The 27,581-nt window shown below is 44.9% G+C and overlaps 2 long non-coding RNA genes across 3 annotated transcripts; both read left to right on the top strand.

The window, feature by feature from the left end:
• The first annotated feature begins 1,032 nt into the window (after window positions 1-1,032).
• Window positions 1,033-19,993, top strand: LOC114016891 (uncharacterized). Of its 2 annotated transcripts, none has more exons than XR_003561652.2 (4): window positions 1,033-1,153; window positions 1,895-2,046; window positions 18,179-19,115; window positions 19,777-19,993. It is a non-coding gene; the product is annotated as an uncharacterized LOC114016891 (long non-coding RNA). The 2 variants fall into 2 exon arrangements; XR_003561650.2 differs by having other exon boundaries at window positions 1,033-1,122.
• Window positions 19,994-20,387: 394 nt separating this feature from the next.
• Window positions 20,388-27,105, top strand: LOC129736400 (uncharacterized). The gene is made up of 3 exons (XR_008732937.1): window positions 20,388-20,556; window positions 21,785-21,873; window positions 22,678-27,105. It is a non-coding gene; the product is annotated as an uncharacterized LOC129736400 (long non-coding RNA).
• Window positions 27,106-27,581: the final 476 nt, after the last annotated feature.

Below are 27,581 nucleotides of genomic sequence, written 5' to 3' on the forward strand. Positions count from 1 at the left end.
TTTATACTTAGCCTCATACTTATTCCTGAGAGAACTGTTCCAATTCATTACATTTCTTTGCAGAAAATTCCATTGTCATCTCCCCAGAAATGTCCTCATCTCTTAACCGTTTCTGTGCAGATTCCCATTTTCGCAGTTTTAGTTAATAATTCCCATGTGATATCATAGAGATGTCCAGAGAGATTTGGCTGACTCATATTCCTCTGTCTAAAAGACATCCATCTTATCAAAAAACTGATAAAGTGTTGTTCAGCCACATTCCTGCTGCATCTTGTCCCAGTTTCCAGTTACCCTCCTGGCTGTAATAGCCCTCTCCTTTCACATGTCCCAAAGTCTTTCACAGATCACTTTCCCACTCTCCCTCATCATACCATGAACTTGCCTGCTCTTTCAGACACCTGTTTGGATTTAACAAAAATCTTTGCAGTGCCACTTCCCTGCCCCATCACAGTGCTGCTTGATTCTCCCAAACTCGAATCTCTGGGCTGTGGCTTTCCATGCTGTCCCATTCCTTTCAACGAGGCTGTGAAAGGCCTCCTTGCACACTGGAGTGGTGGTGGAAGAAGCCATGCCGAAGGACTGGGCTCATAAGAACAGCCACTGAAAGCCTCATTTTTGTAGCTCTCAGTGTCCCATCAAGGGGGCTGTAGCTGAAATGCATAAAGCAGCCTGCGGTACCCAGGGGCTCAGCCAAGGGCTCTGCAGAGCTGGTGTCCTGGGTTCAGCTGGGACAGAGTTATTATCTCCTTAGTGGCTGGTGCAGCGCTGTGTTTTAGATTTGGTGTGAGGACGCTGTTGGTGGCACACTGATGGGTTTGGCTGTTGCTGGGTCATGTTTATACTCAGTCAAGGACTTTCCAGGTTCTGGGGCCCTGCCAGCGAGAGGGCTGGAGGGGCACGGGGAATTGGGAGGGGACACAGCCAGGACAGCTGACCCCAGCTGGCCAAAGGGATATTCTGTGCCATGGGACATCATGCTGAGTATATAAACTGGGGGAAGAGGAAGGAAGGGGGCGGGGGGACATTCAGCATTATGGCATTTGTCTTCCCAAGTAACGGTTACGGGTGATGGAGCCCGGCTTTCCCGGGGATGGCTGAACCCCTGCCTGCCCATGGGAAGTGGTGAATGAATTCCTTGTTTTGCTTTGCTTGTGTGTGGCTTTTACTTTACCTGTTAAACTGTCTTTATCTCACGAGCTTTCTCACTTTTACTTTCGTATTCCTCTCCCCCATCCCACTGTGGGGAGAGTGGGTGAGCAGCTGCGTGGGGCTTAGCTGCCAGCTGGGGTTAAACCACAACAGTCTATGAGAGGTTTTCCACCGGTTGTTCCAGACTTTGGACGAGATGTCTTACAGCCTTATTGCAAGACTAAAGAAGATAGAGGATCTTTATTGCAGGACATGTATCTAAATATCTGAAGTGCAAACATAAAACATCTTCCAGTTGTATTAAGAGAGGTTATCTGAGCTATCAGACTCAGTATTTGCTTCTCTGTTTTGGGGAACTGTTTTTGTACTGTTTTACAGGTTTTCTGGTTCGCGAAAATCTTGCAATTCACCTGTAAGTCTTCAAGTTATAACCTTGCAAAGTATAACAACATCAGTGCCAAAATTAATTTCCAGCCCTGTAAAAGCAAACTAATGTGTGATGCAGACAATGCACTGAGGTAAACACTTCGGTGTAAGGATGTCACTTATATGATTCATGCTTTGAGTAGTAACATAAAGGAGGCTGTACACAGTGTTAGCAAGGCAGATGTCATTACACTGTTTTCTTGCGTATTAAAAGTTTAAAAGAAAGTAAAACTTCAAGCATTGTCTTAACCTGTGTTTTAGTGGAGTTATACTTGCTTCTGACTTTGTTACCCTACCTGGTCCGTTCTGGTTTCTGCAGTCATGCTCTTCAGTTAAGGATTGAGTTCAAGAGAGAATTGGGAGAGTCTTGGAGAGTGGTGGGATGGGATTCAGACTCTCTGAGAATCGAAGGAGGGAAGTGCTGATGTCTGAGGTGGCCTGGAGTGAGCTGACTCTACCTTCACTGAAGAGGTGGGTTTCACATTGGAAACACTCTCTTCATGAAAATACCAGAAAGAACCCATCCTCCTGATTAATGGGGATGAATGGGTGTTGAGTAGAAATAAAAGGAATCGGTGACAGACAAGCTACACAGGCTGGTAGCTGGACCGAACTATTTGAAAGTGTGGAAGGGAAAAACATCGATTTTTTTTTCACTTGTAGTTAAAAACACGGTGTTTCCTGACGCATATGGACTTTGTGAAAATTATTTTTCTGTGATCATCATAAAAAAAGCATTGGAATGGAATAACTATATGTAACAGAAAGCATCTTTCAGTTGCAACAAAGTGTAGTGGGAAAACCCAGTTTGAAAATAGTAATTTGACAGGTAAATGGGTCAAACAAATCTTTTTGTTTTGGAAATCTTTGCCTTACTGTTTCTAGAAGTCTCATAAATTAAAGTACTCTCTGTCTTTCTTGACTGTCATTTTAATTGCAAGGAGGAGATAAAAGCTGACAGGAATGCAGAAATGTTAATAAACAACATCTATGGTGAACACACCCTTTCAAATATGCAGTCAGAGGAATATGCCCTTTATAAGTCATGAAATAGAAAGCTAGATTATGCAGAATAAATAAAGTGTTTTGTTCTGGGGTGACTAAGTCAAACTTGCAAATGACCCAAAACTTTGCTGTCTGCTGGAAATTCAATGTCTGAGCTGGCTGGTCACAGCATTACCATCTTTTTAAAGATGCTCAACACAATGAAGGGACGCTTGATTCCAATTAGTCTGTTATTAGTGATGACTGATCTCCATCCTCCCCGGATGAAAGGTGGAAGAAGCTCAGAGGAATCCCACTGCTGGACCACCACATGTGTAGGAGGGGTTTGTGCAAGTCTCTTCCGCGAGGAAATCAGCTCAGCTTCCAGAGGACAGTCACCTGCTCCCACACATGGTCATGAGAACAAATCGTTTCTAACTCTCCCCAGACTCCTGGTGTTCACACCTATGCTCCTGTGAATATGGCTTCATGATTCTATGATGTTGCAAAGTACAAGAAATCTGAGTTGCAAAAGGTGGTGTTAACCCTGTGCAGATTAACTATATTATCACAGATACGATGAAAGAACCAACAGAAACAAGTTTCATTACTGCATATATTTAGGATCACTGCCCTGCGGTGGTACAGGCAGATTGCTTGGTGCGACCATGGGTGTAATGGTACTTGTGAGAATGGGCTGGTAAATGACTGTTACTCTCTTGCTTAGTATTCCCCTGGAAACAAACAAACTCCCCAAACAAACTAACAGTAAATAAAATACAAGCGGATGGATGTGTCTTCAGGAAAAGAAAAAAAAAAAAAAAAAAGAAGAGAGGAAACAGTGATGCCTCATCGCTTTTTAACAGAAACCAAGGCCAAACTCCCACTAGCTCCACGGGACTTAGATGCCTTTAATCTAAGTCACAATAATAGATGAGGTAGTGTATTACATCCAAAATGTGGTGAAACATCAAGATGTGGTCTTTAGACTGATGGGGTCAATTTTTTCCATGTCTAGAGGGAAGGCAGCTGTAAGTGACTGAAGCAGGCACAGTAAATGGCAGTGCACAGCAGGGGCTTCAGCTCTTCCCCTGCTGTGTGTGAATCAGTGTGAGGACCTTATCCAAAGCCTGCCAGACTTCTGAGAGCCTTTGACTTTGCTGTGTCTTAAATCAGACCTTACATGCATCATTTATCTTATTTGCCAGAGGTACTGCGTCTGTGCTTTTTCCAGCAGAAACAATTAACCTAATATGCTGGCTTTTTCTTTTACTAGTGTGCCATGTTTGGGTCAGTCTGTTTTCAAGGGATCTTCCCGTACTTCCTCCTGAACACATCAGTGGTACTGGTGGGTAGTTGCAAATTGCTGTTATAGTAAAGGGCAGAGCTGATGGACAATGTCACGATACAAAGATTTTCTTTGGAATTTTCAAAAGGCCATGGCTTTGATCAGTAGTGACTGGGGGAGAGGTACCATGTCAGTCATGCTGAACCATTCCACCACGGTTTTGCTTTCAGAGAAACTCCCGAATACTTTTGGCTCCTCCATGGTTTATGGAGCTGAACTTTCCAGCTTGCAAGTGGCAGGTGAAGCAGGTTATCTCAGCTACTAGAAACAAATCTGCCCTGCAATTTATGTGAGGTGTTTGCTTAGTGATCACATGGACTTTCAAATCAAATCCACACTCTGCAGGGGAACAAGGACACCAGTGTTTGATCTTCAGAGTGAATTTCATGAGTTGAGTTTGATGAGATGCTTGCCAAGGTTGACTCTGAGCAAAGAAAGATCTCTGCAAAGAATCCAAACCCATTTGGTTTGTTAAAAACCAGTTCATTAAAACAGAAAAAAGAAAAAAGTCCCGTTCTGTTTTTAGCTGTCAGTGTGTAGGAGCTCTCTTAGACGTGTCTTCCAACTTGCATTACTTGGAAGAGAGGATTCAGACCAGCTGCCTACTTTTATTCACAGCTCATCTCAGCAAGCAAGGGCTCATCTGATATAACATAAAGTGGATGACAGAAGCTGGGACTTATGTATAGCAGAGCAAATGGTCCTGTGACAGGAGGTAAAAGAGAAGGAATAATTCTGTATGCTTCAGTTCTGTGAAATCTTGTCCAGCTTCACAGCAGTGAAAGACTGGAAGAAGAGGTGAGACCCTCAGCTGAAGATACAAGCTGTATTTGACATTTCTTGGTGCCAAGGTATTGTTGTCATGTTAGCCATAGAAAGGATGCAGAGCAGTGTATAGTCCAGGTGAAACCTGCAATCTCTGAGTTCACAGAGATATATAAGTAATGGTGTTAAACTGGAGAACCTCTTCCAGTCTTCTGATCCCTTGCATCTGTCAAATCCAGCAGTCCTGTGGCTTGAGCCACCTACATGCTCATTGTATGGAGTTCAAATATCCTTTCTTGGGGACTTTGAAGAGAACAGTTCAAAAAGAGCTTAGTCTCAAGCTATTTTTCCTTGCCATAATTGCTCCTATGGGAATTTCTCTGCTTGAGATCTGCTCTGTCCCTGTCCTTTCCCTGTCCTGGGTTTATGAAACCTCAGTTTTTCAGAGACCACCAGCACTTGTTAAAATGCTGAAGCAGCAAAGGGAATCCCTCTTTCAATGCCTAGGTACCCCTTTTACTAACTGCTACTGTAAACTAGAAGCTACCCATTCCTCCCAGTTGAAGTCTGGTGCTTTACGGTGGGTTAATAGAAGAATCAATTGTGAGGGGGGAAGAATCACTGCAAGGCTTTTTTTTTTTTTTTTTTTTTTTTTTTTTTTTCCCCTGGGGAAAGAAAGGAAAGAGAAACAGATGATTAATCTTCTGTTTCTTGATGGTTCAAGTATCCTTTTATGTATGTGTCATATGTCTAAATATTCAGGGTCACCAGTGACCTTGGTCTAGCTGAAGTGTCTAGATGCATTCAATCCTCTTGTCTTTCTGGGCTTTCCTAGGTCTATGCTTTATTTTTGCTTTTTGGGGACAAGTGATATGAATACAGTAACAAAGACAAAGGATTTTTTTTTTTCTGTATATGGTTCCTATAGTCCTTACAAAGACCTGCCTGTGTCTTTTGTGGGTGTTTTTGCTGGGTAGCATATAAAACATATTTTATGTGGAAACAAAATGTACCCAAACATCTTTCAGTCCACTCCCTGCATTATCAAGATTTATAGAAATCTTATTTTGAAGCAAACTGATTAAGATGGAAGCAGTTACAGCACAATATTTATTGAACCATTATAGAGCCAAATATTACTTCATAAACCAGGAATAAGCAAATATTCACTGGTTAAGGGATAGAAACTTTTACAGAATTTAATTGAGCAGGAGTCATCTCAGGCAGTCCCCACTCAACAGCACTCAGCATCTGTACTCTGTATATCAAATGCCTACCACACTATGTATGATTAGGAGACGAAAACTTCGTAAGTCAAAACTGGGGGCTATATTTTAAAATCTTTGGTGCCTATTTTCTTAGGTTGCTGTCACTGTCTGCACATCCACACCCTTGAAAGGTCTACAGATACATGCTCTGACCCCTGCTTGTGCAAGACAGGGGCAAGATTTAGGATCCTGTTCTTACAGATGCTGATAAGATTGGGTGAGGGAACTGCTCATGAATAAAAATATGCATGCACATAACATCTGTTAGGAATATTGCCAAGAACTCTACAGATTTCTACCAAAAGCAAAGTCATAGGCATATTAGCTCTCTGAAGTCTAAGCACACCAGTACTCAGTCTGTGACTTGTTTCTTGCTGCTTTTATTATACCATTCTTGCTGCTGCAATTACAGCATTCATTTCCATGGATGACTTCCAATCTGGGTCTTGATTTAGCAACACATTTAAGCAGTACTACAGGACAGAAGGTGAAGGTGATGATGCATCTGTAAGGACTAACAATTTTTTAATTAATAACCTAATGATAGGGTGTTGTAAAAAAAGTAGAAAGAACGCCACAGCCAGTCTTGTACTGACATTTAATAACAGATGTGTTGTGTAATCCACAGGAGGTAATTTTTCAGATTTGCTCAGTGTGGGTGAGGTCTTGACTGGAGCACTGTGTCTGCTTTGGGGCCATGGACTTCATGAAGCATAGAAACTAACTGGAGAAGAGCCAGAGGAAAGCAACAAGGATGATGAGATGTTTGGAACACATGACCTGTCAGGAAAGGTTCAAGGAACTGGTGTGTTGGGGTTTTTTTGATCTAGAAAGGAAGGATCCTAATATGGGAGATAATGAAAGACTTACAGTACTTAAAACATTACTATGAAAGACTATGATGAATTGTGCCCATAAGGATACGGGAATGACTGGTTTAATTTATGACAAAAGTGATTCAGGTTAGTCATTAGGAAATACCATTTACTGTTAGGAAAATCCAGTACTGGAGGAGAACACCGAGAAAGACCTGTTACTTTTGTGACTGGAGATTAAGGACAGACCAGACATACATCTGACAGGAAAGGCCAAGATATAGTTATCTTGCCTGTGTGCATGGCGTGGGGAAGGTGTTCTCCTGAGATCCTTTCCAGCCCTGTATTTCTGTGATTTATGGTCTCTATATGACTTAGATCTCTGTCAAACCAGGGCCCTAGAGTACCACCAGGTCCTAGACATCAAAGGCTTCTTTTGGAAAGATTCATAGGCTGGCCAAGCGTCAAACATTTTTCTGTCCTCTGAGGAGAAGACCTCTCTCTGGCTGTCACTCCAGTCTCTGAGCTACAGCTGACGGTTCTTTGCCTTGCTCATTAGTCACTCAGCTGAACTGGACCTGTGGCAGCATGGCAAGAGAGCAGGCAGTTTCTGGAAAAGTTTTGCCAAGGAAGTTTTAATGAACCCAGGATTTCCCTTCCCACCGTCTTCCCACCCTGTCTTGCACTGTTCTTGCCAGGGGCCTGGCGCTGGAACACCCTTCAGGAATGCTGTGCAAGAGGCAGGAAAATGCTCAGTAGTCAGATGTGTAACCAAAAGGTAAAAGGTGAGGTTTCAGACAATATGGATGTGGAACAAGTGTTGTCCCAGCAAAAAAAACCTGAGCACAACAAACTTGTCTTTCTTTCACACCTGGTGAAGTTGGCCTAGAGGGGCCCCACGTTTACTTTTAGAGAGGGAGGAGTGATGACTGGTGGCACATAATCAGGAGTGCTGTGTTAGCATCCATGCTTCCTCCTACCAGTGCCAGCAAAGTCAAGAGATGAGAGAAGGGGAAGGGCCCTTGACTCCAGATGTGACTCAGACGTATTCTCTACTGGGTTTTTTGTGAATGCTGTTACTGGTGTTCTGCCTTGGACTTTTAAGGGGACTGTCTTTTCTGATGTATGTACTTCTGTGTGGTGTGTCTCTCTGGATGCAGCACCGACTGCTGACCTTGGCCTTATGTACACTGTTGTCCCACCCTGGTTGGCCAGTGAAGGTCCCAGCAGTGGCGTGCTCAGCTGGTGACAGCTGTGAAGGTCTGCGTGATCACAGGGAAGTGCTGGTATGGAAGTTAAGATTAAAAAGGAAGAAGGCAAATGTTAAATACCTGTAATAGATGTGCTGCCATGATGGTGATACAGATACCATCAACCTGTAAAATACACAACAGGCTTCTCCTAGTTGTTGATTTTTTTCTTTCTCCAAATTTCTTTTCTCTTGATGTTGCCTTTGACCTATTCTGGGATCTGAAATCCCGTCTGGCCACTGAAGGCCAACCCAAACTCTTCACCATAAATATTTCCAACCCATGGTTTGTCAGGTAGCAGTATCCCCACTGTCGTTCAAGAACTGCAGTTTGCTCTCACCCTCTCTCTCTTTGTCCTCTCCTTTCACCACATACCACCAACAGGCTTGTGTCAGTAAAGTTTGGTAACTCTAGGAAGCCTTCTTTCCAACAAAATGTCAACCATGTCAAAACAAGTTTCTCCACAAGTCCTCTCCTTCTTAGGTCTGTAGGAAGTGCTCACACTTGGCTCATGGACGCCCTGGTGCATAGGACGCCTGCATGACTGTCAGCACATTGACCGGTGCCAAGCGCAGCAATGACATGTTGGACGGGGTAGATTTCATACTGTCAAACTGTGCTAGTGCTGGACCAACTAAAAATTATTTTTGGGAAACTGAGAAATGTAGAAGTGTCAGAGTAGGCACTCTACACCCAGTGCAACATGGAAGAGACTCTGGGCACTGTTATCCATCTGCATCTTGTAAGAAATTTGGACTGCTCCTGCCTAAACTTCCAGGGACTGCCTGTAAGAATAAGGGAAGAGAAATCTTTAACCTTGTGTGTTCTACATTTGAATCAGATCCTTGGTTGCATATTAGATTATGTCATACTGGGTCCAAACAGCATCCCAAGCACCTTGTAAGAGGTGCACCACAGCAGCATGGTTGTTTTTGTTTTTTTTTTTAACTTGTCTCCAGCTCCAGGTCTATTGAAAGTTTGGATGTACCTAGAGGCTTTCCAGCAACCAGCCAGCAACTCTCAGTCACTCACCAAGCAGATTCTCTTTCTCTCCTACAGCTCCAATGGGGCTGAGTACAATAGCAGTCTCCCAGCTGGAGCTGACTCTCTAAGAAAGACCTGACACCTGGAAGTGTTGAACAGCAGCCTCTTCAGGAATGGAGAAAGTCAACAAACCAAATACATCCTGACCTCAACCTTGCAGCCATAAGGCTCCAAGAAATCCCAGCCACTTCTCCAGCCGGACATCACAGGGCAGCAGATACCGACACAGTGGGGTCAGCAGCTCCCAGGCTGTCCGATGCTGAGTCCATGGGAGATGGAGGTGGGTAACAGAGCAGGAACCCTGGTACAGCTCTGCAAGAGGGCAGAGGGGCCTGCCTCCACGCAGGAAAGATTAATGGGAATCTTCTCTTGTTCAGAAGAAAAGGATGGGCTTCATTTCAGATCTCTATCAGAAGGTCTGCTCCAAAAGGTGCAGAGCAGCTGATGGAGAAGTGCAGGCTATGTGACCATGCGGAGCGGGGCAGCTGCAGTATGGCTGACATGCAGAGCACCTTGCCTCAGCACCATGTGTGCCCGTGCTGCTGGCAGCCCAGCGAGCCAGTGTGTGGTCGGGCCCCCCAGATCAGGGCCCAGCAACACCCCCCATCACAGTCTGTGAGCCTTGTGTTTTAGGTGTCTCCAGTGCCCTACTTTGGGCAGCTGCAGGACTGTACTTCCTAATGCTTAGGAGAAGTCCACCTCCTCAGTTCCCCACGGATCCTTCTCCCCAGGCTCACCCCTGTATGCAGTGTGCAGGCAGCTCACTTGCAGCAAGGTGCTTCCACAGAGTCCCAGCAAGTCACTGGGATAGCCTTTGGGGTGCTGATGGGTTCATTTCTTCTCTTGCCACCATGCTGGATGGTGTCCTTACTTCTTCGCAGCCTGCTCAGTGGTCTCCAGAGAGCTGAAGCTCCTGCAGTTGCAGGACCCTAAGTTCCCAAAAGTCTAACTTCTTTCCCAGTTCCCCTAGAGAGGGGATCCTGGAGCTTCTAGACTGCCAGTTCCCAGTTCCCAGTTAAGTCTTGGTGATAGTGAACTGGGAGACTGCAAGCCATAGGACCTGGACTTAAACCTGCCTAAGTTACTTGGATAGTCCAGGTTTCCCCTGCTCCACTGAAAGTCACCAGGTAGAATGATCAGGGTCTGGAAGTCCTAAAAATACAGACTTTTGGCTCCTGTGCCAGCTGGCATGCCACACCAACAGGATGGGTGCCCATTTTGGGACAGTTGACTAGGTAGGGGACCCTGGAGCTGAGGACATAAGAGCCTCCAGGCTGTGCCCAAGGCCTGGGGCAGCTGAAAATTCCAGCCTCACTAAGGCAGAGGTACTGGTTCCCCCGGAGCTCAGCCATCAGCAGCAATGTCAGGCAGTGGGGCAGGGGCAGCATCTCCCCATTGCTGCCCAGCACAGACCTCGGTGCAGTCTGGCAGCCCCCTGGGGTAGGACACCCCACCAGTGGCAGGCAGCTTGTGACTGTGAGGTGCTGAGAGCAGTTAATTCCTCGGGTCTGGCAGAAATGCTGTGAGAGCATGTCTGGGGTCCTGCAGCCCCCCAGATGTTTGCCCCCTGCCACATCAGCCAGGGCACACACCTTGCCAGGTGCCCAGGTTGGTGTGCAGCCTGCACAAAGAACTGCTTCTGTCATGAACCAGACCTTTCGACCTCCTTTTCTTGTGTATAAAGTGATCCTGTAGAGAGGACCTGTATATAGGCTATTCCATATATAAAATCATAAAATTTTACAATCCCTCCTTAACCTTTTCTTTTTGAAGCCATAGAATTATTTTTCTGTAGGTAAGACAGGACATTCAAAATCACTAGGGAGGTGGGAGATTCAAAAAAGTGTGGGCAAAAAAAAGGGTCTTTCAAATTAGATTCAGGAAAGGGCTATGCATTTTCCATGAGACAGGTTGTAAAGGGACTGGGACATAAAACAAAAGCCAAGCCAAATAATGAGAGCAACGTAACCAGTGAAACAATGGGAAAATTATTTAGCAATATACACAGCCCTGGAACAGCCGCACTGTAAGTTAGGCATGTACACCAAATGTATTTTGGGCTGCTAGTGCCAGATAACTCGGCTAACCCTCTGAAAACTAACTCAGACACAGCATGCTTACATTTCCCTCTCAACAACAGCTTGTGAGGCAATCACTGCGAGGGGATATGCAACACTTATTTATTTCAAACAACCACTCATGCAAAACAGCTTGGACTCTGTGATCCTAACCAGATGCTCTTCAGTAATCCCACATGCAAGGTGCACTGTGCAGCTTCCACGTGCATCCCTGGAGCGGCATGTCCTGCTCTCCTACGGCTCTATACCACACACCATCGACCGCCAACAACCCTGTCCAGTAACTTCATCTGTCTCCTGAGCATCACCCCTCACAAGTCAGCCAGTACAGGATGATTTCTGTTGTAGCACAAGAAAATCTGTTCATGCTCTCTCAGAAACGATACCCTTGCTTGCTGGTAAAATAAAGCTATGACCAAATCGCACTTCTACAGCAGATGCATTAGCCTTCCCTTTGACCCAAGTGTTCCTCATTGTGCCAGGTTCCCCCCTCGAACTGAAATCTGCTTGCTGCAGTGGCTGTGGGGAGAAGAGGTACCACAAAACCAGTTAAGTCTACCTGATTCACAGATGTTCCTTGCTCTTGCCTGGACCTTCAGGGATGTTTTAGCTCAGGGCGTGCCTGTGCTGATGTAAACTGGACTTAGGGATGCCTTTGAAGGCTGAAATCATAAGGGATGAAGAAATCTGGGGGAAACAGCCATGCTGAAGGGCTTGGCTTCTCTGCCATTATGTGAAGGTGACTGACATAACTTGTGTGAAAGCTTTAAGAGCAGCCCACATTTCCGTTTGGATTATTTCCTTGGCAGCGCTAGAAGATTTTTTTATGTCTTTGAAGGATCTACAAGCAGAAGAATGCTGACAACAAGTGCTCTGATTTTTCTGTCTTTTTCTCCATGTCTGGGAAGAAGAGAGTTTTGGTATTTTCTTTCCAGTTTCCCACAGTAGAGCCTTGGAAAGGCTATGTCATCCTGGGTCTGGAGAGCAGTGCAGCATGTGGAGCCATCCCCAGCACAGAACATGCCAGAGGGGCATTCTGCTTCCTTGCAGCTAGCGGGGAACAACAGGAGCACCATGTTTCCTCTGTGCAATAAAATTATTCCTCCTTTTCATCAGGTACTTCTCTGCACTTGATACCCAGAGTCTGCTGGCTCCCACAAGCATGTCCTTCACGTGATTTGCTGTTTCTGTTTCAGAAAGTAAAGTATTCAGGATGGTTTTTGAATGAGTGAAATTTTTTCTTGGAGGAATGTTCCTACCACAGCCACCAAAATCTGCTCTCCTAAATACTTTGATGAGAAAGCAAGTAATTTAGGTGAAGAGAAGGCATTTTTACATATCTAATCACTGTTGTGTCTCAGCTGAGAGACAGGGCATCAAACGTCACTGATAGGGTTTTGATTTACATTTATGATTTTTCTGTATCATGTTCATGCTTTGGAATAGCAGGGTCATGAGCTGAAATATGGTGTGTGAGTACGTGTGCATGTGTGAAAGAGAGAAAAAGAGAGGGGAAGGCATCAGAAACTTCAAGTAAAAGAAGCATTTTTAAATCTTCAACTTCACCCAGCCTGAACGTTAGGACAGATCATTAGAAAACAATTTTTCTATTCTGTAGCAATTTTCTTTTTTGTTTTGTTTTGTTTTGACAGCTAATAGCTCTGCTTGCCAGCACACAATGAAATCAGCTGGTGTTTGTGCTGTTAAAAATGAAAGGGTTTCCTATTATTCCATTGATTTCATTATATTAGATTAAGAAATCATGTGGTTGGCTACCAGTGACATGAGCTCAGAGTACACTGAGCAATGATTCATGCTGTTGCATGCTGAATCTGCTAGGGAAGCTGGTCACCAAAGAGACAAACATGGACCCTTTATTTGAATTTTCTGGGCTGGGATCAAGGTCTTGTCCCAGAGAAGTCCCGAGTGTTACTGCAGCTTTGGGGTGCCATTGTAGCCTGTGCAAGTCTGAATAACTGAATAGTCCTGACTGTTAGACTGAAATAAGTTCTGGTGAAGCAGGAGAAGTGGGAATCCTGGACCAGGGTCCTGCCAGAGCAGCACACACCTTGGCAAGCATTTACATTTGCTCAGCATTTCGACGCCTGCTCTGCACCCCTGGGAACTGTCTAGTTGGCTTTATTTTAAAAGAAACAGGAAAAAGTTATGCACTGCAAGAGTCATGAAGAGGTGTGAGGAGCCAGCTTGTCCCTAAAGATTGATTTTGGACACTGAGTTCAAGAAGTCACATTTGGACTTGCCCAGACCTATTAGACTTTGCCTGTATTTCAGGATTGGCCTCTGCCATAAACACTGTGGCATTTTAATTATTTCAGAAGCAGACTGTTAGGGACAAGTTTAGGTGCTCACTGCTTTGCCACCACTTGTCACGTACTGGGTCACAACCAGCAAGCTCTACAGAAGGTCCACAAATCCCACCCTCCTGTCTCTCCAAAACTTTTCCCCCAAACTGAATCAGGGCTCCATAGTTTTGATTTGTGCCTCATTTTTCATTATTCTTTTTATTCATTATTTTGAAATGATTTGCAATGAAATAATTATTCATTATTCTTACACTTATTTTACACTTACACAGAATTACACTTGTTTTCTCCAGGATGCTCCACTGAGCCTGTCTACCAGACGTATACAATGTGGAAAAAAGATGCAAGATGAAAATTTGCATATAATGTATTCCATGGGCTAAGCAGGAGATAAAAGACATTAGGAAGCCCAAACTTTGCATTTGTTCTCATGCTGACATTTGGCTTTGCCCTATATTAGGATCAGTTAGTTTGTGGGGATCACGAAGGCAAATTACCTGTGTTGGCATTTTAGTTTGTGTTTGGTACCAGAGGGCAGTGCTGACATCCAGGACCTCCATAGGCTGGGGAATAGGCTGGGAGGTCCCTCATCAAGTTCAACAAAGGGAAAGCGCAAAGTCCTGCCCTAGGGAGGAACAAGCTCAGGCACCTGCAAAGGCTGGGGGCTGACCATTTGCACCTCTGCTTTGGTCCACCATTGCATTGGTGGGCAATGAGTTGATCATGAAATGTGCCCTTGCAGCAAAGAAGACTAAAGGCTTGCTGGGATGCCTTAGGAGGCTGGTCCACTGCGGGCACAGGTTGTCCAGACAGCCTGTGGAGCCTCTGTCTTCAGAGATCTTAAAGACTGCACGTGGCCGTGAGCAACTTGCTCCATCTGACTGTGCTCTGAGCTGGGGATTGACTAGGTGATCTCCAGAGGAGCCTTCCAGGCTCTGCCATTGTCTAAGTCTGTGGTTATTGCAAACCCATAGCAATGATGTTGGTGCAGCTACAATTGTGCCTCTGCAGGTGAGTTCATGATGACATTCATAAAACACGCAGCATGGAAAAAAAGTATTCGTGCATATCAGGTCAGGATTTAATTTAGGAGTTTCCGGGAAGTAACAGCACAGGGCAAAAAGCATGGCAACAAGGGTATTGCTGCTTCAAGTCACCACCTGAGATGAATTTCTGCCTGCCTAGATACCACTGATCATCTCACATGGCACTTGTAGAGGAGTGATGGGCATCACATTTTGGTGGGACTGAAAGTAATTAAATTCTGTGGAAAGGCTAACTCAGGCCTGGCTTATCTGAGGTGGAGCAGGGTCCTGGAAATGACACTTCTGGAGGAGGATTGCAGGACTACAGAGGATAGCGGTCCCAGCAGATTTTGCAGAGTTTCCACTGTGGCAAGAAAGGCTAATATTAATCTAAACTAAATCTCCTACTTTTATACCCCTCCAGGTCCCATTTATTGTCCCTGTGGATGACACTAAATCAATCAGGGCTATAAAGATAAATCAAATGTTTTCTGTCTGCCCTTCCTTTGCTCAAACGTGTTTGGATGACAAATGAAGAGAAGGTGAGGTTATCTGAGGATACCAGACAAACAGGCTCATCTTGAAAGATGGCATAGAAAATTGTTAGAGGTTCTGACAAAACTCAGATACCTGGAGGAAAGGACACACAAGGCAGTCAAGTACAGGAGCAAATCCCTTACTGTGAGTGTCTTCAGGCTTGGTAAATTTAGCATAGCTTAACAACAAGGAAAGCAGTCTGAAAAATAGCTTGCTTATAGCCTGTGAATTCCTGCTCAGGGATAAAATCCAGGGCTGTGAAGGGTTATTTAATCCTGTTGAATAACAGGAACTGAAGGCTGGACACCGAAGGCAAACAAATTCAAACAGAAAACAAGGCCTGAGGGGAAAGGCAGCCACATGAGAAGTTCTTGCTGTTCCCTCCTTGAAGCCATGGGTCTCCTCTGGACAGGTGAGGGGGGTATGGGTGGAGGAGAAAGACACCTGGCCAACAGCTCGGTGCCAGTGCTGGGGCTAGAAGTGTTTCGGCCAGGTTTGTCCTTCCCCCGTGGCATTACCTCCTCACTGCCTCCCCCCACAGAGACTAACCTCCCCTTCCACTGAAGAAGGACATTGAGCATCCACCTGGATGCCACACAGCGATGCCAGCCGGCAGCACCCCTGCTCAGGCAGTACCCTGCTGTGGCTCAGCTTGTGCCACCTCTGAGCAGAGCCAAGGACCTGCCACTTGACCTCCAGGTCTGACCTAGACTCTGTCCCATGGGTCCAGAGTGGATGTGCCTCATGCCTGACCCCATGGTGCTGCTGTGCCGTGAAAAGTGCCGCGGGGCGCAGCCCTCCTGGCCTCACTCCCTGGCTCTTGTTCGGAAATGAACCCGAAGCCATTGCAGCCTTGCCCTCTACAACCTCTGTTGTTAATAAATTTGCATTTATACTAAGTGCAAATAGTTAATTTACTGGCTGGGCTGGGTGAGCTGGGTATTTTGGTAGGTCCTGCAGGAACCTTAGGCAGTATGGGTGCTTTGGCTGTACAACCCTTACTTAATTAGGAATGTTTCTGTACTGTGTTTTTACACATGGATCTACTCTCATATGCATCTGGCAATTAGTTTACTCCCAAGAATGTGAAGTAATTTTTGGCCTCTAAACTGGAGGCGTGAATGTCTGGGTTTTAACTCTTTGCTGCCACTGGGGATGCTACATGTACCTCTGAAAGGAAAGAAACAGTTCCCCATTTGCTCTAGCAATAGCTGAAGGGAGAAGGTTCTGGGACCTATAGTAGTGACTGACTTACTTGTTACTATTGGAAAGGCTTTTTCATGGTAACGGATTTCAGAACTTAACAGATCACTTTAATTCAAGCCTTTTGCTATTTTAAAGTAGGCAGGACAGGATTCTGGATAAACCATAGACAGGTTTGGCTGTTCTCTTACTGGTAATGTAGCAGTCATATCCATTTTATATTATGTTTTTCATACATTTTCTCAGTAAAAGAAATTTTGATTTCCACAATCTTTATTTCTGTTAACTTTGGCTGAAGGACCAATATCTTAGTGTCATCTAAAAATGCTTTATTACAATTTTATGTGTTGAAATCAAAAGAAGTTTTATTAGAAGAAGATAAACGCTTGACATGAAGTTGGATCAGCATTTATTAGTGTAAATCCCATGATCTGACTCTCACAGTGCAGGTAGTTTTTCTGTTGCAGAGAAGGATAAGGTTTACATGTACAGGTAATGTGCACAGGAATTCTTTGGCAGCAGGAAGGACATTGCAAATCCTTGCACATTTGAGATCCCATATGTCCATGTATTCAGACAGACAGCTGGATAATTTTCCTATGTGTGAGGAGATTAGAGCAAAAGAGATGAAATGCTGGTGAGCAGATGGTTTGGATATCAGTTTTATGTTCAGCTAGCAGTCCTTAACACAATGCTGCAAAGAGAACCTGAACATGAGACGGTTTCAGTGGAGCTGATTTGTAGTGTAAAAAAAAGGGGATTATAATTTTTATCATTCACATTAGGCACAAGATAAAACCAGTAATTTGATTCTGAAGTATGGTCTTTTTGAGTAACAAATGTTCCTGTTTGTGGTGGTCACTGATGTATAACATGTGCTGTAACTGACTGAGTATGGCATTTTCTCTATTCATGTTTCCCAAAATAGGATAACTTGTTGCAACTATGTTGTCACCAAATATGTGCCTGTAATGTAAAAAAGAAATCATGCAAAAATGAAAATAATACATCTTTTTGGCACAAGACCAGAGATCCAAGGTCCTATCTATCTGTGACTCTTGCCTTTATCCTTGTGAGTGACCTTGATTTTGGGAGAGATGCTGCAGAGGAGGATCTAGCACATGGATGAGAACATAGATCATCAAATTCTTAGTCCTACCCACAGAAACATGGGGGGAGAGACAGAAAGAAGGGGAGACAAACACACTTATTTTCTGCAAATGACCCCCCTAACTCTGTTTCTTCTGTTTCATCATTCTCAACAGTACCCAAAAGGCATAAAGTCATGCCATCCTGACAGGGTGGTATTTGGTACCCTCTTCAAACTTAGATGCATGGTGAGGTGCCAGGCTGTGGAAAGTCATGCCCCCTTAGCACTTTGTATGGCCTGCATCTTTTGCTTTCTTCTTCTCCTTACATGCTCTAATATGACTTACGGTCACATCACAGCTTGGAAAAGCATGCTGCAGCCCATCAAGGTTGCATCCCTGAGGTATTCAGCTGTGCTTGCGTGGCAGCTGGAGGTGTCTGCTACATCTGATAAGGTTACATGGGACTTTACTCTCAACGAGGACAAGATGATAAAGGGTAAACCCCAGTAACTTCACCTCTGCTAACTGCAAGGTTTGGTTTGACACCATCACCATTACAGGACTCCTATTGCAAAGCTCTAATGGCAATGCCAAATCTTTACCATTACAGTCTAACAGTTTTGTGGGTTAATCTTCTGAATCTGCATTCTGTCTGGGGATCATCACTATCTCATATCATCGCAGTCTTCAAACTGGGGCTTTTTCTGAAGCTGAAAGGAGTGCTGGGATTGCTTGTTCTGAGTCCTTCAAGCAGCAGCAGAAAGAGCAGAAGAGCACCTTTCAGCTTTCCTTTACTGATGTTCGGATCTGAACTGTTTGAAGGTAATATGTCAATTATTTTTTTCTTGCCTCTTCTTGTTTCTGCACTCAGACTGAAAAGTGGAGAACAAGCCTCTGACCTTGCTGCAGAAGACTGGGAAGGGAGCAATGCACCTGAGCAAGCCCCTGAGTATGTCAGGAGATACAAGTACTACTGCAGTGCCGGAAAGCACTGGAAAGCAGAGTTCTGTGAATGAAGGTTTTGTGATCTAAATAATCTCTGAGACTGGCAGGACCTTCACAAGGATCAGAGGTCAGACCAAGCAAGGCTAGGTGGTGGAGCTGGTGGGAAGGCTTGTGAGCGCAGCCTTGGGTTCCCAGGGGAGAAATTGCTTCCCTGCTGGCAGGAGCCCTTATACTGTGCAAAGCCACTGGGACACCTGCAGTGTGGATGCAAGAGGTAGGAAAAGAGCAGAGACTTGCTTACTGGTTTTAGCTGTTTGCATCTGGTTGCCAAAACATCTGAGTGTCCATTGCAATTACATACAGGTTGCTAAAACAGAGACCTGGCTAATTCCATGGCTGATATAAGAACTGCTGCACTGATGGTTTGTTGGGACATCTGGATTCTCCCAGAGAAATTAGGAGGATCCAGCATGAATAAACAAGCTGTTAATGCTGTTACACCTGCATCCTCACTGAGAGCAGGCTCCCAGCCCTGTCACTGCCCATGGTCCCTTGTGCTCGACAGAGAGGGCTGCTGTGCAGCATGCACCCTTACCTGCTGCTCGTGGGCTGCTTGCCTGGATGGGTGTATAAGAGGCGCACGATGCGGTGACACTGCCATGGCTGCATGCACTGGGCTGGTAACTGGAGCTTGCATCTGTGCACCAGAAGAGCTCCACAATCCTCTATTCCCACTGTATCACCCAGGCACTAAGCCTTTGACTCCAGAAAACACCACCAACAGTTGAAGGATCTTCTAGGAATGCCTCCAGGCATGCGGGGCAGATCCAAGTTTCCAAGACCTGCTGCAGCTGACGGCAGAGGTAAGAAATGGGTCCTGCACCCAGTACCTTTGCACCTCTTCCTCCATGTGGGGAGCAGGAGGAAGGGCAGTGGCTGGGGGAGCATCCCTGCTCACCAGCTTCAGCATGGAGATACGGCTTTTTGCCTCATTTGTGCAGTCCCACCACATGTCACCTTGTCCTTGCTTGACCTCACTGGCCAGTGTCTGGGGGGCCTTCCCAGCCCTTTTGTGTGGTGCATACTGTCGACAGCCCGCCTAGGGGAATATCCATCCTTTCAGTGGGGCCATGGGAGTGGTGTAGCTCGGCGTTCGGGGCGATGCATGAACATTTTTGCTGTGGCTGAGAAGACTCCAAAAGTGGGGCAGTGAGATGTCCTGTGGGATAGGTGGGTCCTCAAACATTCCTGGTTTTCCTGAGCAGGCTGGGGTGGTGGATTGCTCCCCTGCTGGTCATCAGGGACTTTCCAGGCTGGAAAGTGACGCAGCTGGAGGTTTTGCATTGCTAGCATCTGTGTAAATTTTACGAATTCATGTCATGACTCCTACAAGTTATTGGAATCCAGTGTGGGAATGTGAGCTAAAGCTGGAGCAATCACCTGGGGCTCCATACTAGCAGTGTTATGAAAAATAAGTACATGGTTCAAAAGCTGATCTCTAATAAATTGTTTCCTATTTTTCAGGCATGTGAAACCATTAGTAAGTGGACTCAGTATGTCCACCAGGCTGAAAAATAAGCCAGGACTGTGTCTTAATTGTACTAAATCATTAAGTACCGGTCACTCCCCCTTGGTTGTAGTGGTTGTTTTTCTGTCAAGAGTCTGTCAAGCTTTTACCTTGGCAGTCATCCAAATGTCACAGTTGTGGATGTGCAACTTGGAGGAAGAGATCACAGCCATAAAAATGTAAGTTGAAAACTGTTACATCTTATAGTCATTTGTGTTTCACATACTGTAAGCTCTTCTGCTCTGCTGGTTTTGTAAATCACTGGACAGGGAAATGCACCATGATGCATGGAAAGTGCACCGTGATTTGTGGTCTCTGTCCTTATCCTCTTGGGGGTGACGCTGGGCTCCTCTGGCAGTGCAGAAGGGCCATGGCAGTGCCAGACATGGGACAGGCCAGGGGCAGGTGGCAGCGTTCTGCGCATGCTGCGGTGCCACACTAAGCACACCTGCTGCCCAGCTCCCCGCGAAGCAGTTGGGTCTGTGCACAGGTTGCAGAGCTCCAGCTCATGGTCCAAGGGTGGCTGAAGCCTCGTTCTGTCCTTTGCAGGGAGAAGGGCTGCCCAGCCCCGCAGTACCCTGGGCATGGAGCTGGGCAACGGCAGGAAGGGGCTGAGCCTGCAGACGAGCGGCTCCTCACAGTCATGGCTTTAATTTGAGTCAAGGGTGCCTTTCTGCTCCTTGGTCACAGCCACACGTCAAGTGGTCACCCTGGCCTGGAGGCAGTGAACAAGAAGAGTGAGTACAAATGCAGCCTCAAGAGGCCTTTGGAAGAGGACCTGAGTGTTCACCCTACAGTCCACAGTGGTTTCTTGGGATTCCTGAGAGCTTAGCACTGTGGTTTTGCCCACCTTGGGGGTCCCACATTTTTCCCAAGCGTGCACAAATAGCAAGGTGAATAATTACAAAAAGGAAAACAGGACTGTGCATAATATGGTTTCAGAAAAGCGTGTTCCTAATCCACATGCATGAGAAGGCCCATGAATATAAGGTAGTGCTGCATGCTCTGTTTTGCTGACAGATATATACTTTTTCAATTATTTTTTTTTCACTTTGGAGTACTTCTAAAACAGGAAATTTCTGTTCATTGAACAGTTATGCTAGATTTGAAAACCAATCACACCTATGTGTCTAGAGGGACCATGTTACCTTAGACCAGCTGTGATCCACACAGAAACATTTAGGAACCCTTCCAGAAAAGCTGTGACTTTGGTCCTGTAAATATTTAGGTTTATGAACAGTTTTGTGGAATTTTATGGGACTGGACTTGGTAATAAGGCACACCGGGTAACAAGTGCTTGCAGAACTGGGAACACTCTTCCCACTTGATAGAAAATGACATTTCTAAAGAGGATCAAAAACTTCATCTATTTTTGCAAAAAAATAAGGGGAAAAAGTTATTTAAAGATGCTGAAAACAGTTTTGTATAAGGCAGCCATATCAGAGAGATTATAGATTGGTTTTGGGTAATTTTTACAAGAAAGATTGTTCTGGTATTCTTACTGAAACCATTATCAAAATAATGAAAAACCTTTTGCTGCAGCAAGACAGAAATCACCCTTGTTTAGTAGCTTGCTGAGGTTACAGCCCTTTCAGCACTGTTCTTTGAGCTCTTGGACTATATTCAGCATCAGTCGGGGGTTTCATCCCGACCTACAATTCAAAGTGAAAGCTCAGCACTGGGATGTGTGCAGGCAGGTGCAAAGCTGGGGGACCAAAGCCTGGCTCCTGGAAATGTGCCGTCATGATTAGCTGTTCAAGGAACCGTTCTGCAGCTGTCAAGATATATTCCTGCACTAGCTAAACACTGCCTATCAGTGCTATTTGTTGGGTTGAATTTCACTTCTGTTGCAATAATAGTCCTGTTAGTAGATGCCTGAAGTTGTTAATTTGGCCTCTTTTATTTTTTCTTCATGCTTTGCCCCCTGGTTTGCACTTAGGTTTTTCTAACATCTCTGTTTTTTAGCTACTTCCCTCTGGCATACATTTGTTACTTAGGAAACAACAGGCCCGTTGTTATGAGAATTTGCTTGTCACCCACGAGTGATGTATGAGGTATGTTTATACAGCATTTTGGATTTTACACAGCAGTTTGGGAAGTGTGTAAGCATTCAGATGATTGGGTTTATGACCGCATATGTGGTGTGATGCACGTGTTTTAGGTGCAAGTCATGTGTAGCAGATAAAGTTTAATTTCTGTTATTCTTAACTATTATTCTTAACTAGTTGTAAATGCCATTAGCCAGAGCCTCAGCTGGAGATAGGTGCTGGCACCCTGCTCTGGCTCTGCAGGTGCTGCGAGCAATAACTGCATGAGAGAAGAGGCTAAGCTAAAAGTCACACCAGAGGATGACAGCGGGCGCACAGGCTGCAGCTGGCTGTCCCCAAAACTTGTTTCCAGCTTCAGGCTGCAGCCCAGCCCTGAGCACAGCATGGCCATGGTCTGCAGCAGGCAGGGAGACAGCAGTGATGGGACTGAAGACCAGGCAGGCCACCCCTGCCTGTGCTCAAGCCTGGGCTGGCTCCTCCTCGGCAGGCGTATTGCTCAAAGGGGCTCTGGTGTGCAGGCATGCCATCCCACCGTCAACACTTGCCCTTTCAATAGACAGCAAGGACAACAGGGTGGGAATGTGGGCATGGGTGAGGTATTATATGGTTAAAAGGGAGTCTGCTCTCGCCAGAACAGCAGCGGTGTTAAAAACGGCATCTAGCCCCTGAGCCCCAAGCTGTCCCTTACAGTGACCTTCTTCCTGCCATCTTCTGAGATTAATCCCATGTCAGCCTGAACACATGTGTTGCTCCTCCGAGTAACACAGACACCCCAGTTTGTTTCCTCTCTTGTTTCTATTTCTCTATCAGAAAGACCTGGACCGGCAAGCACACAAATGCAGGATGCACAGTGAACCCTTTGCAGCTCCTGGGTGACATAGCCAGTGGCACTGGTCACCTAGCAAGGCTTGGTGAGTCAGACCTTGAATTTGCTGACATGGCACTCTTCCCTGCTACTATGCTGTAAACCAATTAGTGGATGCTCGTTATTTCAGGTGTATCAGTCTCATATGGGGTGTTGCAGGGATGGAAAGGGCAGGACTGTGCTCCTGCAGCTGCCGACATGCCAGCAGGATGGGAGCATGGCTCTGCACGGTCTCATCGATGGGCATCATCCCTCCAGCATACTAGGCAGCTGGTTCAAATATACTTAGTTTTTGCTACATAATCAGCAAAATTACAGAGATGTAATCACTTGTTAATTGAAAAATGTTTTATTGCTGCTTATTTCTGTTTCTGTTTTCCTTAATGTGCAGCACACCATGGAAATGCGGTGTGTCAGGAGGTGGCAAGTCTGAGATAGGTGCTTTTGCACCCGCTGGCCACTTACGCCTAGCTTGTTCCTTACGGAGTGCAGTGTAGGCATATGCAGTTCAAAATAACCAGGCCAGTTAGGAATAAAGGCACTAGCTGGTTTTATTTTGATCTGTTTTTTTTTAGTCTTTTACAATATACACAGTTCCAGAACCCTTCTTGATTGAAAAAAGCAGTGATCTTTAAATCTATCTTACCTAGTTTTTAATCTGCTTCTCTGCCTTTATCCAAGAGAGAACAGTTTATTATTTTAAAACAAAAGATAATAACTTCTGTGGGACCTGCTACCTGTTGGAAAGCCGGAAGGCCTGGTGGAGATTCCTGATCTATAGCATTATTTTTGCTATTAGCTTTTTACAACAGGGCACTGCATAGTCAAGCCAGCCTCTTTAGATCATATGGCCCAAACTACCAGGACTTGTTGATTTGATTTTTTGATGCCAAGAGCTTCCCTAGTTTATCTGCTTGAATATTTTTGCATAATTTTTTGCAAGACCACTCTAACCATTTGTTCAAATCACCTTTCAAAGGAGCAGCAAAAAGTTTGGCATTCAGATACCAGATCTCTGTAACAGATTAGGTGCTCATCTCACATTATTCCTGATGGAGAGAGTAGCAACAATGAAGGCAAAGTTAATGATTGCAGGGAAGAAACTCTTGTTTTCCATTTGATGACCTCTCATGGTCTTTAACTTCATTTGTTCAGCAGACTTTGAACAGATGCTGTACTTTTTCATACTTCTGAGAAAAACATTTGTTCTGATGGCAGCCAGTGCCTGAGAAATGTGCTGACGTTCTTCTGAAAAGGGATTACAAAAGGAGGGTCTTCTTAAGAAGTCAACATTTGAGAAAGAGTCCTCCAAATCAGTTTCTATTCATAAATATTTCCTGACTAGACAGAAACTTTGGTTTCACTCCTGAAACATTCTAAAAGCATGTGCTTGATATAAAGATTTTTGCTTTGTCCTGCTAAGTCCCGATTAACCATATTTCTTGAATCAAGGCCTAAAATGTCAAAGGCCCGACCAATTTACAAGCAATGGTTGAGTTGCTATGAATTACTTTGGAATTTTATAGCAGCTTCAGAGAGGGGCAGCTTGCTGGGAGGTTTGTCTGTAGCTTGAAGTGAGCGGTTAAGTATGGAGAGCATAAAATCTGTTCATTTTTAACTGACAACCTACTTTTCCTATATCTGGCTGCAAGAAAAAACCTGTCAGGAAAGACACAACACTGGTGCCATTTGGAACAAGGTTCATTACCCTCTTCCTGACTGTGACTCAGACATTAGGTCTGTAGAAAAACATCTGCTGCTTTTTTTCCCACTTCTTTTCCTTTGGTGATGAAAACCAAACCATTGAAAATGGACATACTGTAGAAACAGAAACATTTCCTCTATGGGTGAAGAGAAACAAATGAGTTAAAAAACTGAGGACTCCCTGACTCCATATTTTCCATAGTACACTACTGCAGGAATTAAAATGAATGCTAGCAGATGGGGAGTGGAAAAGTTTGCTGCTGCTAACACTGAGGTGATACTGCTCTGTGTAACTGTAAAAGCAAGGACTGTTTCCATTTTGCTCTGTGCATTTGTTTTCTCTGCACTTTCCAGACTCATCCCCCAGGCATCTGCACATGCTTGGTCACTGATAAATGAAAAAAGCTAGGAAAAACACTTTGCTCTTCTGTCTCCATTTGGTATGTGTCCATTGCAGCAGATAGGTATGCTTCTGTAGGACTAAGATCAACTCTTAGTATTTGAACAATAAATAAAAACGTCCTGCTAGGTTGGTGTTCACAAGTCTCTGTTCAACAAAATACTTGTATATCTGCTTAAATCTACCAGCAAGGAACTGAAGCATGTTTAATGATATCCACATGCTCAGTTCTATTAGCTTTAATGGTCTTTAAACCTACATTGAAAATCAGATGCACACTGAAGGATGTCCTGAAGAGCATTGGCTTTGCTAGGTACTCAGGAGCCTGGGAGCTGGGGGTGACCCACTTGCCAGGTAGTCAGTCTTCTCCTGGCAGCAGCAATGATTCAGAGTCATGACTGTTAACTCGGACAGGCTGGTGGTCAAACCCACGTAGCGAAAGGATGTGCAAAGTGGAGTGGGTGAGCACTTTGCTTCTGAGACCTGTATTTAGTGGCTGGATGGCCAGGGGGAGACCTGACTTGTGATTGAAGAGGAAATGCATTGCTGGGATGCTTTTGGCATCTTTCCCAAGAACACTGCTTGAGAGGCCCTGCTGTTAACTACAAACCTCTCCAGCCCAATGCCAGACTGAGAAGTATTTCAGGGTATCAGAATATATTACCTCAAGCAGGAGTAATTTTATGTTTGGAGGCAGTCAGGAAACATCCATCCACAGGTAGGGTAAGAGCCCCTGGGGACTCCAGCCAGCCACCACCAGCCATGCTAGGACACTGCTCTTCCTTGGGGCAGGTCAGCAGCCCTCCTGGAGCACTGATGGACATCCCTATGGAGGCAATGGAGTTTTGCCATTTTTCAGTAGCTGAAGATATGGCCTGAGGGGAATTGAATGAATGCACACGACATGCGAGGCAGGAAGGGGGAGGGCTTTCGGTACAAAAGGAACATTAACTTCACCAAGTTTTCAATTAAAAAAAAAGAAGGGTGGAAAACAGACATGAGGGGAAATTGCCCACTGATTACAAATACAAACAAAGAGTCCAAAGAAAACAGACTTTATGAGAGGGTTATGAGGAGGTTACCATAAAGTTTCTCTTCACCTTTTGACCCATCCTGTGAGTCACTCCAGATAAGACTGAGCAGAGAATTGTCATATGGGAAACTAAGCAAAGGCAACTCTTCTCCTAAATAAACAAGTGCTCTATCCAGGGGGAATTACAGAAATGTAAAGTTGATCTCTCTGTCCCTCATATCCTTTAGCTTTGTCTTTCTGGGCATTGCTTTAGGCACTTGAAGTGCTGGGAAAAAACCTAGGCTTGAGCTCAAGACCTGGTAGGTAGAAAGAATTCAAGAAGTATAGAAGCACAGCACCTCCTCTCCTCTGCCCTTTGACATATACAGGAAAAGTTAATTGTCTATACAACCATCCCCTCTCTACTTGGGCTCCACCAAACAGCAAGAAGCTTCTATGGAAAGAATCCCATGGACTTCAGGGGTGTTTCTAATGGGCCAACTGAAATCATTGACAATCTTCTCTTGATGTCTGCTGTGGGATCCATCCCATGTTCTGCTGCTGCTGCTGGGTGATTGCACTGTCTGTCACTAGGCAAGCCTCTGAGATAATTATAGCCTATGCTCATATTTGGATTTAAAGAAGTCAAGAAGGCACAGCAGAGCAGAGATGCAACTGGCTGTTTTCCAGGTGGGTTTTGCAGACAGCTACTCTGCTAGTGAAACTGAGCTGATTTCCACTTACTGGGGGGTATGTCTGCATAATACCATTGTGACCCACCACGAAGCTGTAGCTGTGATTGCTGTTGAATAACCCTAATGAGGTCATAGCCCACTGAGTATAAAGGCATGTTAAAATGTCTTGAGCTGGTGCTGACATGCATTTGGCTAGGGTTTTATCTGATCCATTGGAGCTTGACACATAAGACTGGGTTGCCCTCTTGGTATTGAAGAACGCCCTGATGAAGGATCACATTCCTGTCTGTCTGAAAAAAAAAAAAAAGTTTTGTCTGTTAACTAAAGGCCCTGCCCTCGAATGACTGTCACTGAGCTTGTCCCAGCAGGGGCAAGGAGGGAACATGCACAATCAAGTGCTGCAAAGCCAAGCCATGAGGAAATGGTGAGGTTTGCTACACAGAAGTATTTTTGGAACGCTACTTATTTATAAAGGATCAGTGATAATGAACCTGGACAAAAGAACCAGCTAGTAAATGCAAGCAGATGGTGTTTCCAGATGCTCCCAGTAATTTCTCTAACACAGTGCCTGATAGCTGAAGAATGGGTGACAAACAAGGATAAGAAATGATCTGGTTTTATTTTTAGTGATGCTTTTTTTTCATACAAGGAGCTTAGTTTTATCTGCTCTGACACCATCATTTGACAAACTTTGGTTCAATGAGTTTTGTTTGGATTGGAAGAGGGACTTCTACATTTTCTCACATTGAATTGGCATTCATCACCTTGGAAAGACAGGCTATATGAGTAAAAGCCTACCAATGCAAATCTCAGCGACTTCCCTCTCCCACCACCTTTCCTCCTCTTCAGCTCAACCCCTTGCAGGCAGCGCCCTGCCTTCCCTCCAGAAACCCGACAGCCATCGTGCTGTGCAGTTGATGTGATGCTGGCTGCCACCATGCCACACAATCTGCTTGTGCATTTAATTCATCTCTTCTCTTCTGTGTTCTCTATTTGGACAGTATCCTCTCTGGGATCAATGACTGGAACAAGGAGACC

Source organism: Falco cherrug, chromosome 6 (genome assembly GCF_023634085.1).
Source record: "Falco cherrug isolate bFalChe1 chromosome 6, bFalChe1.pri, whole genome shotgun sequence".
In the NCBI taxonomy this organism is placed as follows: Eukaryota; Metazoa; Chordata; class Aves; order Falconiformes; family Falconidae; genus Falco; species Falco cherrug.